The sequence below is a fragment of the Mustela nivalis genome (genome assembly GCF_964662115.1).
Source record: "Mustela nivalis genome assembly, chromosome: 2".
NCBI lineage: Eukaryota > Metazoa > Chordata > Mammalia > Carnivora > Mustelidae > Mustela > Mustela nivalis.
In genome coordinates, this window is record NC_139021.1 from 12811272 (window position 1) to 12826367 (window position 15096).

Consider the following 15096-nt stretch of genomic DNA (forward strand, 5'->3'; position numbering starts at 1 on the left):
GAACCCCAAGCAGACTCAGCGCTGAGTACGGAGCCTCGCGTGGGGCTCCTTCCCACGACCCCGAGATCATGACCTGAGCCGAAGCCAAGAGTCAGATGCTCAACTGAGCCCCCCATGGGTGCCAAATTTTAAAGGATTTTCAATTGTCTTTGACTTCAGTTAACTAGAGTTCACAAAGGAATACAGGATGATACAAAGGACAGTCTGTGGTCCCCAAGAATTTAACCCCCACAGAGGGAGATGGTTTTGGTGTTTTTGAAAGACACGGACTCTTTGGCTGTGTTTATTGGTACATATGGCTTACTCTGCTAGGCTAGAAACGGCCTCCGCCAAAACGGCTGTTTTGCTTTGGATTTCCAAAAATAACTCATGAGAAGCCTATAGTATGAGGAAAATGGTCACACACGGCTCTGAGAAGGAAAAGAAATAACATTTGATTTGAACCACCTAAGAGCGGAAATTGAGGCAAATATTTCCCTATAGCAACTGCTGTATAATTATCCACCCTAATGGGATCCTTTCAAAACCAAAGCGGCTCAACAAGGAGGTTTAATTGAAAATACAATTTCCAGACCAACTCTTCTGTCAAAATCACATTAAATGAAGATAGCTCAGCAGTGACCAAATCACTGCTAAATGTATCATGTGTTACAGGCGAGGGGCAGGAGGGGTGGGTGTTCTCCTATGTGGGGGAAGCACAGCAATCTCCTGGGCTCCTTGTTCCAGGTTCGCGTGTCTTCTAGTCACTGGACACAAGGATTCACTTCTCTCTGGGTCAATGCTACCTGTGTCAAGTGTTTTCTGGGCTCCTGAAAGTAAGAAACCAGAGTTATAATTACAGAGATAAAGACAGGGAGAGAAGAGAAAATGATACTCACCATCCAACCCGTTCATTGGTGCAAAGATGCCTCCCATTCCAGACATAAGCTCGTGGAGGACAGCAGTGATGAAAAATGGCCTTCACTACTTGATACGTTCCTCTGTGTCCCTTAGCTGTGTGACCTCTGCGGAGTTACTTAACATGTCTGAGCAGTTCTCTCGCCTAAAAAAAAAAGTTTATTTATATATATATATATATATATATATATATACACACACACACATTTTTATGTATATATACACACACATTATATATAAACACATAAATATATATTAAAATATATATTATATAAAACATGTACATATGTGCGCATATATATATATATATATATATATATATATATATTCCCACACCCTCTGGATAATCAGGAAGATGAAAGGATAATGTTCATGAACTGCTAACCAGTGACGAAGCTGGAATCTATGTAGTGTAGCAGTATAGTGCTCTAGACAGTATCTGGTACCGCACGGGATAGGACTCGGTGTTTCCTTGCTATTCCAAACGGGTCAGTGTGTGGGCCAGCAGCATTGGCAGCACTTGGGAGCCCACCCCTAGTGCAGGATCTCAGCCCCACATGAGTGACTGAACGAGATTCTGCATCTAACAAGGGTTCCCTAAAGACAGATGTGCAGTTCGAGTTTGAGGAACAAAAGCTTTGGCCATCTTTCAGGTGTGTGGTTCTGCACCAGGTGAACGAATCAATAGAGCGTGATCTAAAAGCTGCCCTTAGGGCAGAAGTAGGGTCCTCAGAGGGCCACCTGTGGCGGGCACGTTTCTGGAGACCATCTCAAATTGTCATCCAGTCTTCGTGCCCTGCAGAGAGGGAAACTGAGGCATAGGGCCTACCAGAAACTGAGGGATTCTTCACCAACGGGGCTGGACCACACTGGGATCCAGAGTCACATCATCACAGATGTCTCCATGTCATCACGTGCACCCAGAAATACGCCCCAAGTGCAGAGTGGACAACAGCAGCAGCTAGAAAGTGACAGGCGGGAATGGTGCCTGGGAACGAGGAGAAATGGGATGGGCAACAGACCGTCTTCTTCCCCTGGTCGTGGCCTAAATCACAGTGCCCGTGTGCTCTAAGACACAGCAACCTCATACTGTAGAGAAAGAAATGGTACACACACAGGGATTTTGCCGTTTAGGCACAGACCATCTACAATCACAGACGAGACTCTTGAAGTTGACTGCCTCGCGGAAGGGAGACCTACGGGCTGGGGAGCTGGAAACTGATGGAGGAAGAGAAGGAAGAAGAAAAGGAAAGAAGGAAAGCAAGGGCGGGACACTGAAATTTAAAAATAATAATAATAATAATAAAATAAACGAGAGTTGAGTCTCCTGTTACATATACAGGGTTAGGGTTGGGGCAGCCAGGATAGCAATAGGTCTGACGTCCACCTGGCAAGAAGAACGGCAGGTTCCAAAATGGGCCGGACCCATCAAGTCCTCAAGGCAATGCCCATAGGCTCGCTGACTCATTGCTTTAGAAAGTCTCTGAAATTGGCTAATTGCACAGAGTTTCGAGAATGATTCCTTGTAAAGATGAGGCAGCATGACTCAAAAAATTGGTACAATTAAAGAACTAGGGTGGAAGAAGAGTCCACTGGCGGCTGAATGACCAGCTTTCTTCCCCGTTTCAACTTTCCCCAGTTCTGCGCAGGTATCTGGAAGAGGCACACGGCGGCCGTGGCGAATCCTGTTGTCTCCATTACGGTCTAGCCTAGGGTGGACTCTCGGCCCCATCTGGCCAGTGAGACAGAAGGGGGGTCTACTGGGGATTTCTGGGGAAATTCTGTGCCTGAAGAGAAGAGAGTTACAGTAGGAAGAAACTCCTTTTCCTTTTGGATGTTCTTCCCACCGGAAAGGCTGCTGTGATAGGTGAGGTCTGCAGCACAGAAAAGCATCACAGAGATGCTAATTTGATGCCCTCAGGCCATTCAGAGGCATGCTTTCTGAGACATCTGGTTACAGCAGGTGCTGGGGAGGGTATGAGAAACAGAAAGCTCTACACACTTAACCGGTGTAAGTGTAACCTGGTGTAGTCATTCTGGAAGACAACCTGGCAGTACTCGTGAAACTAAACATGAGCACAGCCAATGACTCAACCATCCATCCCCGCCTGGAGTCTGTACAGAGAAACTCTCCCACAGTCCCCACGGGCACAGGTGCAAGGTGTCACCACAGAACTTGGCTGCGCTTCCCTAGTGTCCATCTCCAGGGGCAAGAGGAGTGAACAGGGCAGGACCAATGGCAAGGGAAGACCAGATGCAGCCCTCGGATAAGCTATGTGTACAGAATGAAGAGAAGATCTCTAAGAGAACCCCATTTGTCTAAACTAAAAAGTACCCAATCATGGCCCTGCAGCAGTCCACCTGTGCAGCACCCAGCAAAGGCACCGGAGTAGACGCCGGTAAGGAGCAAAGGGAGCAGAACGGGAAGAACACAAGAAGAATGACAGGGATCTTGCAGAGGCCAGAGAGAATGTGCCTTGAACAGAGGAGGCTTTCATAAAATCCCAAAGATAAAATGCAAGCGGACTGGGAGTCAGAAAACCCAGCTATGCATGTTTCCAGGACTGACTCTTACGGGCTGTGGGCCCTCTGGCAGGTCACTTACAGCTTCAGTTTCCCCACTGCAAAAGCAGATACAAAGGGAAGCCCTGTAGAGGAGACGTGTGCGCAGCCCGTTTGGAATGCAGCAACTGAATGACAACTGAGGACTGCGCTTTCTTGTCTGTAAAACGGGGACATTACCCAGCTTGTACCTTTAGGGTGTGGTTTCAGTGACACACGACACAGGCAGGACAAAAAGCACAATGATGAATGACGCTGTTTGGCATACTTGGGAGGAAGGGAGCATGTCCCCCAGGGGCTCGGGTTCATACCAGGCACTGTGCTGAGAGCACAGCAGCACATCGCAGCCTCAATGGGTGCGGCACTCGGGCCCTTTAGACCTGGAAGCAGGGGCAGCCCCTCCCTGCAGGGCACCCGTGTCTCACTCCCCCTGACCCCCCGCAGAGCACCCATGCTGTTTTGCGCACAAACCTGAGAGAGGGGACATCTCAGGCTATCTTTATGCTCCCACTCCTGGACACCTGGGGCCTTACAAATCCACATAGATATGTCTTTTTCTTTTCTTTTGTGGCGGTGAATCCATTTTTAACTAGATGAGCTAGGTTACCAAAAAGAGAAGAGACACAAGGAAGAAACTAACATCACTTGCCTGCTATGCTACCAAATAAGCCAATCTTCACTTTTCCAACAAAGAGCTATTCTCTTTCTGTAACTTCCCATAAGGAAGGGCACATTGCTGTATGTGACTGTCACATCAGGGATGGTGGCCACTCTCCTTAAAGTGAACACCTCTTCCCCATTCCTCAGATGTCTGGCAAATGCCTTGGCGCCCAAGTACCATATATCCTTGGGTGTCTCCTGGTCTCCAACTTTGCTCCCAAATGTGCCGGGCTTCAAAAAACCTCCCACCTGCAAACGAGTGTCTTCCTTCCTGGAGCGTGTCTTTGAAATACATTCCCTAAACAGGGATACGAGGTCAACATGGTGTTTGATAACTCCTGACAAACGGTTTTTTCCAAAAGACCCATGTATGTGGCCACGTGTGGTGGAGGCACATGCCAGGCTGCCTACAGAAACCCATCACTCTAACATCTGGAAACGTGCAGGGAGCGGGAGGCTATAGTCGCACCCGGAGCTTCAGGGAAGGTAGACTTTCCCCGGGGTCACCGATGCTCTGCCGTCCTCCTGTGAGATCTGCGTGCTCCCGAGTGCTCCCAGAGGGTCTCTGCACACATTGTGGACCCCTTCACACAGCTGGCCTCCGCTCACTGCGGACAGCAAGTCCGGCCTGGGAGGGGCGTGGTGTGTGGACCGGATGGTGGAAGCGAGGGAGCCGTCCTCAGCCACGACTCTGCGCTGGTTTCCCCCTTCCACTCCCGAGCCCCACGCCAAGGAGCCAGCCAGTGCTTGGACCACGAATGTCTCAAATGCCTGTTATCACCTAGACTCCGGGTGAGGGATTGCAACACCAAGGCCATTTCTCGACCGTAGCGGCGAGTTAGGGAGTCAAGACGCCAACACGAGGAATGCTAGATACCAGGGAGGAATGAAGGCTAAGATAACAAAGCAAGACAATCCAAGATTGATCGCGTGTGTGTCCTGGGTGGTCTGGGGTCAGGGGGCAGGTCCCCGCAGGCTGCGAAGGAAGTGCTCAGGATGACCGCAGCATGGGGGGCTGGGGGTCGGTGGGGAGGCGGAGGAGGAAGGGGAGGAGGCCTGGGATCCAGGCCAGGAGCGGGGGAGGTGGGCGGCACACTCACAGGCCAGGGAGGAGCTTCCTGGGCCTAAACAGAAAGAAAACATCTGGAAATCCTGGTTGGGTGAGTCAAGGCCTGAATTTTGAGGACCCCCAAAGCCAGGCAGAGGAACACAGAGCTCAGAAAGCAGTGCGGCTGATGGGAGCGTCTGTGAGATCCGTGTGGGGCAGCCCTCAGGAGGGCCTGCGTGAAGCTGGTGAGTAGGGAGGCCTGTGGTACCAGGGCGTCCCCGTCCCACCTGCCCGCACGGCAGGCCCTGGATTAAGGGGCCTGTGGCCCATGTGAGCTTGTACGTGGATGGCCCTTGTACGTGGATGGCCATGGTAACTCACTGTTATCCCTGGCATGTTGGCCCGGAGGCTGTGCTAGGAGCTTGGCAAGGGCTTTCCGTGCTCTTTCTGCCTTACCTGTCACAGCACTGTGATGAGGTTGGGGGTGCTGTTAGCATCCTGGCCGTGAACGGAAAAGGACCCTGAGGCGTAGGAAGGTAAGTCACTTGCTCTGATCTCATGGCTCAGGAATATGGAGCCAGAATGCACCCCTAGGCAGTTCGCCTCTAGAACCCGCCTGCTTAACCGCTGTGCCTTCGGGCCTCCCTGCACGGCCACCTTCCTCTCCTGTCATTGTGGCGTTCCCTGCCGGGCTTGTGCTGTGGAGTCAGGCCCACCCCTCCCCGTCTGGGCGCCTCTGAGCCTTCTACTGCCGACGGAGAAATGGTCTAAGGAGCCCTGCCACTTCAGGACTGATGAAAGCACCAAAAGCAGCGGCAATATTTTGTGATGTTCGGCGTTTGGTAAATGTGTCGTCAATTCTTGCTGGTTGAATGAGTGAGTGAGAAAGTACGCGTGCCCTGAAAAGGGACGTACCCACGCCACTCGCTTTTCCAGACTGTCTCCTGCAGGGCAGGGTTGCACTTCCTCACCGGCGGGGACTAGATCCGGCGCACGAGGAGTGAGCAGAGCTGACGTGCTCTTTCTGGTCTTTGTGGGGAAATGCTTGTGAGCGTCCCTCTCTCTTCCACCCCAGTGCCCCGCCGTGCCCTGCACACGGTGTGGCTGGGGGGTGGGGGGTGGAGGTGCTGCCGAGACGGAGGGGTGCAGGGAGAAAGGCCACGTGGAGTCAGAGCCTCGCCACAGGCCTGCCATGCACCCAGCTGCTCGCCTTCCGCCCACCTCGTCTTGCTTCTTTCCCAGCGCTGGGAACTCTCGCAAAGGCCCAGACTGCATGTGGACCAGTCGTGCTGCCTATTGCCCATCTCCCCGACTGGAGCCTCTGCTTCAGGTTTGCCTTGGTCGGAAGGTCAGGCTCTCGGGAGGGCACCGAAGAAGAACATTTTTTTTAAGATCTTATTTATTTATTTGACAGAGAGAGAGAGAGATCACAAATAGGCAGAGAGGCAGGCAGAGAGAGAGGAGGAAGCAGGTGCCCTGCTGAGCAGAGAGCCCGATGCGGGGCTCCATCCCAGGACCCTGAGATCATGACCTGAGCCGATGCAGAGGCTTAACCCACTGAGCCACCCAGGAAGAACATTTCTTCCTGATCGAAAATGATGGCTCAGTGGGTTAAGCCTCTGCCTTGGGCTCAGGTCATGATCCCAGGGTCCTGGGATGGAGCCCCGCATCGGGCTCTCTGCTCAGCAGGGCGCCTGCTTCCTCCTCTTTCTCTGCCTGCCTCTCTGCCTACTTGTGATCTCTGTCTGTCAAATAAATAAATAAAATCTTTAAAAAGAAAGAAAGAAAGAAAGAAAGAAAGAAAGAAAGAAAGAAAGAAAGAAAGAAAGAAAGGAAGAAAGAAAGAAAGAAAGAAAATTCTAGGAACACAACATCCCCTAGGCTTCGCTCCTCAGAGCCTGGCTCATGCAGCTGAAACGCCTTCAAGGCTTCTGTAGGCCCCGAGACAGCTATCAAGTATGTTAACCTACCTGGCTCCTGTATAAAACATAATTCCCATGTAACTGCAAAAGTGGAGTTGCATTTGACCAGGCAATAAAAAGTTATATAAATATGTAACACAATTTCCATTTTGCATCTCTGTCTTCCTATTTTGAAACTCACACATAGTGTCTTTCTGGTAAAACGAACCCATCTATGATGTCCCGTGAAAATGCCATTTCCCAAGCCCCACCCCAGAGCTACTGAATGAGAAAATCTGGTGGGGGAAGCCCAGGGATCTGCATTTTACCGAGTTTCCCAGGTGGTCATTTGCAAACTGAAGTTTGAAAACCACTGCCAGAAAAAGAAGCCGAGAAAAGGGGCTGGGGCAGGCATTCTGGAGCCGGGAGGAGGGCTGCAGAGGTGACCGAGGAAGGGGAGGCGAGGGATGCGGACAGCACGTGGCTCCTGCTTTGCATGAGTGCAAATCGCTGTTGCCCATGTGTGCCCTGCGTGTTCCACCAGCGTAAACATACATTTGCAAAACCCTGACTCACCCTCTGCCGAGCCCTTCCCCCAGCCCTGGGGAAATGATACTCACACTCCACCCCGGGACTGCGTTCTCTATCCTGAGCTGCGGGAAGAGAAGGTTTCCAGCGTACTGGGCACACTGCGGACAAGGCTGTTTGCGGACCGAGGCCACCGCCGCCAGGAATCGTGCTGCAGGAAGGAACGTAAATAGCGTGGTGACCCCCGTTGCTGCAGCTGGTTTGACCTTTGGTTTGTGACAGATCCTAGTCCCTGCAGCGAGTTGCCCCAATTCGTCCACAGGGACGGAGGTTCTGTTTAATGTCACACTACACACAGAGAAGTGCTCCTGATGAGCCTGCACACTCTCACACACATACGTAAACACATGTGCGCACACACGCATGCATATACATACACGCACATATACACGCGCACACACACATGATGGGCTGAAGGTGTATATAAGCTTCTGCAATGGTTTGAGGGCTGGTGCTCCGCCCTCAGGAGTCACTTGGACCCCTCGAGGGCTAGTTTCCAAGGTACCAGGAAGGCGTCCTGCTGAAAGGGGGAGCAAGAGTATCCAACTGCTGGGAAGGGCCAAGTACTCTGTGTGTGTGTGTGTGTGTGTGTGTGTGTGTGTGTGTGTGTGTAGGGCCGCGGTTCCCATGGACGTTTCACACCACTTGATCCGGGAGACGACCTTCAGTTCCATTCTTCTGATGAGGAAACCAAGACACAGAAAGACCTGCCCGTGATCCTGCAAGATAGAACTCTAACCTCGCTAACCTTGAAGTCTGTGTTTGGTACTTACACAGAGCTGAGAACCAGGAAGCATGGCGGGGATGGAGTGAGGAGTCTCTGCCAGGGAGGTGAGCCTATGCAAACTGACCTCTTCCATGAGTGAGAGAAGCAAAATCACTCAACAAACAACTGAATTCACAAGCAGTAAACAGTCATTGGAAAAAATAAATCGCAGATACGCAATAGAAAAAAAATCACATTATAATCACATTCTCCTAAAAATAACAGCATTTATACTTCCAGGCTTTTATTCTAGCCAAATACATATGTGTGTGTGTGTGTGTGTGTGTGTGTGTGTGTGTGTACATATATATTTTTTCCTAGCCTACAAATAAAATGATGCAATTTTTGCAATTTTATAAGAAATTTCATACTGCTGATTTTTAACATGGGTAATTAATGTTTGTCCAACCCTGATCTGTGCGCTTACGGCCATCCATAAATTTCTCTGCAGAGCTTAAGGGAGAGATAAAACCTTCCACTTCTTTTCTGTTGCCTGTTATTGTCTGTTCATCAGCCACTAGTGCATTTAAGGAAGGGTTAGAGTATTCTAGCTAAACAGATCTGTGTTCTCGTGGAAGATGCCACTTTGAAAAACACACCCCACTTCACCCCCACTCCCAAAATTCAGGTTGGTTTTCTTCTCCCCGCAGATGAAAATGGAGAATAGGTTTTGCAACAACCAAGAAAATAATGCCCTCCCCCACCCCAAAAAGTATCTCAAAGCCAAGGGAAATGCAGCTCTACTATTCAGAATGGCCCATCCCCCACTGCAGGGACCAGCCCTCTAAGGGCCCCCCAGGCCTCCCTTCCCCCCTTTCCCTAGTTAGGTAAGTGAAAAATAACCTCTTTTCCTTCCTTTTGGTGTTAACGAGGCTCCCTACTGAGACACAGTTAATCACATCAATTAAAAGCCTCTCACACTTGGCCTTGCCTGCCAGGTATTGGCCCTCTGTCCAGGATAAGTCATGCCTGGAGATAGCTAATATTCTTTTCTTTTTCCCCCTCTGCCTATGCTTTTTTTTACTTATATGCTCTTTTTCAAATTTTAAAATTCAAGCTTAATTAACACAGTGAAATGTCCCAATCTTTAATGAACAGTTTGATGAGTTTTGACAAATGCACATACCAAAAACACTAACCCACAAAGACACAGAACATTTCCTTCACCCAGAAAGTTCCCTGTGCCTTTTCCAATCGTTGCTGCACCTCCCAGAGGAAACCACTGTACTGATTTCTAGCACCATTCATTAATTTTGTGTGTTCCAAAAGTTCATATAAATGGAATCCTGTGATTTGTAAAGACGGGCATGAATGAGGGCCAAGAACACGCAGTTCCTATGGGCATGAAAACCAGTGTAGGTGCTCTAGAAAACAGTCTAGCCGGTCCTCAAAAAGGCTGCAGAGAGAGTTGCCACGTGATCCAGCCTTTCCCCCCTAGGTATATATACTCAAGGAAATGCAAACACACATCCACTCAAAATCTTGCACAGGAATCTTCAGAGAAGCATTCATTATTCATAATAACCCCAAACTGGAAAAAACCTGTCTATCCACCAAAGAAAGAGTAAATGAAACGCAGTCCCTCCACACAATGGAACATCACTAAGGCACAGAAGGGAATGAAGTACAGACACACCCTACAGCGGATGAACCTTGATAGCGTCCTGCGGAAGACCACCTATTGTACGACTGCGTTTGTGTGAAATGTAGGAAAGGCAAATCCCCTGTGACAGAAATTCTAGGTTGCTCAGGACCCCAGGGGCCAGGGGAAGGGGGAGAAGGAGGTGATAGCTGATGGGGACAGATTTTTTTTCTGAGGTAGTCAAAATGTTCTAAGACTGGTAACTTGGGTGATACGGGAATTATAGCTCAGCAAAGCTGTTGAAAGAAACCAAACATTCGGAATCAACCCACATGGAGCCGGTTACGACACATGGGAAAGATACCAGCTTTCCTTCCGTGGGCTTTTGACAGACGTGTTTGGCACTGCAGCCCAGGAACCCCATGCCGCCTGGGGAGCATCACCGTGGTCCATGAAGGACCACCTTCCCGTGGTCTCCTTCCCATGAGAATGGGCTCTTACCGCTTTCCCCAGGGGTCCCTGTCCTATCTCCAGAGTCTAAATTCTGAAGAGTCCAGGACACATTCACCAAAATGCACTCACTCATTCCACCAGCATGTACTAAGTCCATATTTAGTAGAAAGCACATAACCATATCTAGTCTTGTCGTATTACCTCCCTGCTCTCAAGGGACTACACTTTTAGGGACATCTTGAATGCTTCTGTACATCTGGCTGTGTGTTTAGCGGGTGACACCAGGAGACGGTGGTGGGTGGGGAGGGTATAAACTCATTACGAGAATAAGGTCAAGAACTGTGGGGTCCAGTGGGGTTGGTTCTCGTCCTGACTCTACCACTCATGGAGGCATACGTCTGCCTCTTCCTGCCTCATGTCTCTCCCCTCCAAAGACCAAGAACTTGCCCTACGGTGGAGCCATCAGGAGCCCCAGCTCTGGGAACCAAACCCATGCTCTACCACCTACAAGCCGTGATGACCTCAGGCACTCTGTTAACCTCACTTCCCCGGATAGTGTGGATGGCGGCAGTAACAGCCTGCCCTGTGCAGGGTTAGATGGGTTCATACGCAGCTCAGCAAACTGAGGGCCAAAGAGTGAATATTCTGGGGCACTGCGGGCCATGCCATCTCTATAGTAGCTCCCCATCTTTACAATCAGAGCAGCCAAGTCACAACAGACAATACCCAAAACAAAGGGCATGCTGTGTTCCAATAAAACTTTATTTATGGACAATGAAATCCAATTTCATACGATTTTCATGCGTCAGAAAATACGATACTTTTGGATTTTATCTGTGAGCCATTTAGAAATGCGTCGCTCCTGGGCTGTACCAGAAAAGACGGTGGGTCAGATTTGGCGGGTGAGCGGCAGTTTGCCATCCCTCTCCCGACATAAAGCACCTAGAGCAGAGCCTGGCACACAGTGGGCACTCACCACCCCCGGACCACGGCCCCGGCAACGAGAGCTGAGCCCCTGCGTGTGTTAACCACACGGCGCACACTCCATGCCCCACGTCGCGTTTAAACCTCACCTTGACTGTGTGAGGCAGGTAACGTGAGCACACAGAGGAGAAAACAAAGCCCTAGGTCGGCAGAGGGACAGCGCTGTCAGAAACCCAGGTCCTTCTGTCGTGAGCTCTTGCTTCTGACCGTTACGAACTACTGTGCCGGCTGCCAGGACACAACAGGGAACCAGACCCACTCAGGCTCCGCTCCAAACACCACAAATCATGATTTAATTAATTTGAGACATTTGTTACAGAAAGCAACGGCTACAAGGAGGAACAAGGGTATTACACAGCCCACGGTGAGGGAGGTCCTCTGGTGAAGGGACACGTAGGTTGGGAACAGCAGCCATGTGTCTGGTGCTGTGCCAAGTGTCAAAGAGAAGAGGCTAGAGAAGGCACGTCCGCCCTGGCTCCCTCCTGCGGGGGGCTCAGAGACGTGACGGTGTCCGATGCGGTGGTGGAGAGAGAAACCTGCCCAGACTTCCCGAACGGCCTGCAGCAAGCGAAACGGCCTAGTCTATCTTAGGGGATACATCCTCGTAAAATAGGAAAACACATTCGTGAAGATTTAACCATGTTAATATTCACGGAAGCCCTGTTTGTAATAGTACAAGTGTGGAATTCATTAGCTCCCCCAGACCCTTAAGAAAAATTGGGAGGGCCTTTGCCCTTTCTGTGTGAACAATGGTGCCGCTGCGTGTCCCAGCAATCAGACGGTGAGGGGGCAGAAGTGGGCATGCCGATGTGGAAGGCCAGCCGTCGCGCATCTGGTAAGGCAGCTCTGTGCACACGAACGGGTGCCCTACCCTGCTGTGCCTAGGATGCATACGCATACACAGCGCTCCTTTCCGACAATCACCTCTGAAGGGTAACACAAGTCTTGCAGCTTCCTGCCCTTGTGTGTTTGGATTGGGTGATGTTTCTGGAATACATACTCGGTGCTTTGTGAGTAGAAATGAAGGGCAGCTGGTGGCCGGCAGGAGTTCAAGTCTCCAAAGCCGCTTGGCTTTGGTAAAGCAGAAGTACTATGTGTTCATTCAACAGGCGCCTCCGTGGGGAGAGTCCGCCACGCGCCACGCTCTGGGGTGTGCACTGCAGAGGGAGGTCTGTGAGGCTGATGGGGCCCCGGTTTGGTTGCGGAGAACTGGTCAGGCGAACACGTCAGTGCACTCAGGGGTTGATGTCCCACGGTATTGGCAGAGGGACCATCAGATCCTGGGAAAGGCAGAGATCCTGTCCCAGAACATGAAGCAGCCTCAGCGACTGCACATATGCTCGGCTAACAGTCTACTGGACAGAGGACTCCTGGGAGCTGGGAGCAGCCTCGTGTTCGGGCTCAACGTGAGGCCCTTGGCCTTTGTCTTTCTCGTCCACAAGGCCGACGTCCTCTCCGGGCTGCTGTGTGGAGCAGTTAAGTTTCGGGAAGCGTTCCTTAGCATCAAAGCTCTGTACACACGATGGGAATAACTTAATGCCAAGATCTGAACCCCTTCCTTCAAGGGTTGACAACCTGGAATTTCAATCTTGATGGATGCCAGAGGATGGGGAAGAAAACATGTTTACAACGGAAAGACTCCACAGAGAAAGACAGTGAGCAGTGTGACTCCCCGTCACCACACCCTGGCCAGCCTCCCCCCTTCTGTGCCTTCCAACTCGGCCAACGCCAAGGCAGCTCCTGACTTTCTGGAACACAGTGTTTGTAACCCCGAGGGTAGTCTGTACATTTTACATTGGAGACACTTTCTCTGTGGGATTTTGTTGACATTTGTTAAAGGGAAGTATTTAGGACCGATGGCCTTGAAAAGAAATCCTACATACATCTCACCTCTGCCATATGGAGGAGAAAAGGCTTTCTAGTGAGGTGCACAAAGGTTTAAATGCTGGCTCCTTCTGGAAATTGTTTATTATTTCCTACTTTCAGGATAATAGTATCTTTCCTGCAGGGTAATAATTGCAGCAACATATGTATAAAGCATATATATTCAATAAATGACAGTTGTTTTTTTGTTTTTTGTTTTTGGTTTTTTCTCCCTAGTGGGAAGACTCAGGGAACAACAAAACAGGGTCACATTGCCCAGAAGCTGTACCTTGGGGAAAATCAGCTCATTACGAAAGGGAGGGTTGGAGGCCCAGGGTGGTCTGGCCACCCAGAGCTAACCCTGACCTTGGCTCAGCCTGGAAAAGGTGAAGCAAGGAGACCACGTCTTCCTTGGTGGTGTGGGAAAGTTTAGTTGGACTGAAACTCCAAATATGAAAACAGCCCTGTGCTTTGCTTCACCTCCTCACTATCCCGAGATCCCAACTGTGTGTGAGTAGAAAGTACTGGGTTTTTCTGGAATGAAACAGGAAAGTGACTGAACCAGAGAATGAAGGTGGTAGCCAGGGGACAAGCCACCAGCAGAAGCAGCACAGTGTGGGTCCCGGGCAGATCATCCCAAAGCAACTGGGATGGGGCCGAGGAGGGTCCATATCTCACCAGGACCTGCTGACACTCTGCTTCTCAAGGACACGCTAGGGAACGGCTCCTAGAGTGAGGGTACCAGGCATGGGCCTGGAAAGGGCTCAGTCCAAATTCCAGCTGGGCACTAGCTCTCACATCCAACTTTAAAATTTTCTTGGAAACACGACCCAGGCCCAGGGCAAGGCAGGCTGCAAAGATGTACGCACAAGGAAATAACCTCAGAAGCGAGGCACTCTGGGCACTTGAGTGGTGCAGCTGGTTAAGTGTCTGACTGTTCATCTCGGCTCAGTCGTGATGTCAGAGTCATGGGATGGAGCCCTGCGTCAGGCTCCACGCTCAGCCTGGAGTCTGCTTGCCCCTCCCTCCGCTCCTCCCTCTGTGCTCTCTTGCTCGCGCGCTCTCAAATATATAAATAAATAAAATTCTTTAAAAAAGTGATGTACTCAATTTCATACACACACAGATTGTGCACTCATAGGTACGTGTACACGTATTCGCACAAATAATGACAGGTGCACTTAGGTGTGTGTAGACATATGCACAAATGCATGTGCACTCACACACACACACGTATATGTGTACACGCACACCCGCGTCAGTGCACACAGGCATATCCTCACACAAGCTCTACTTTAGTACCGGTATTGTCCCCATCTTCCTGAAGAGGAGCCTGAGTCATGGAAACAATAAGAAACTAGTCACCCAGTCAGTCTGCGGCAGAGGCAGGCTCTGAAACAAGACGGCCGTCCCCAAGTCCCTGCTGAGACTCACTAGATGATCACAGATAACCCAGGAAGGGAGCCTTCGAAGTTGAGAGTCATCAACTCTTGAAAGCAACTTGCGTGCTGGGGCTGGGGTGTCCAGTGCGGGTGGCCGAGAACCCCTCCCACTTCTGTCCACGTGAGTTGTTACCCCATCCCGCGCTGCGCGTGATTTCTCCTGCCCCGGAATCTGGGCTGACCGGGGACCCCCTGAGCAGGAGAACTGAAAGAGAGCGAGGTCGCGTGCATTCTGCGCCTTGCCCCGGGGACCAGGCGGCCTTCACAGGAGGCACTGGGGGGATCCAGCCGCCGCAGTGTCAAGCAAGTCCGGCTGGACGACGATGGCGAGATGGCAGAGAAAGGGCGAG

General features: G+C 50.7%; 1 long non-coding RNA gene across 9 annotated transcripts in view; it reads right to left on the minus strand.

Moving 5' to 3' along the window:
* Positions 1-15096, minus strand: part of LOC309859192 — a 223321-nt gene continuing 208225 nt past the window's right edge. For 7 of the 9 annotated variants that reach the window (XR_014308591.1, XR_014308592.1, XR_014308593.1 and 4 more), the window contains 2 exons: positions 879-1042; positions 1-809 (listed from right to left, as the gene is read on the minus strand). This is a non-coding gene — a long non-coding RNA (uncharacterized lncRNA). Of the gene's footprint in view, positions 810-878; positions 1043-3930; positions 4058-15096 lie in introns of all 9 variants that reach the window. The other 2 variants (XR_014308598.1, XR_014308599.1) reach the window with 1 other exon arrangement.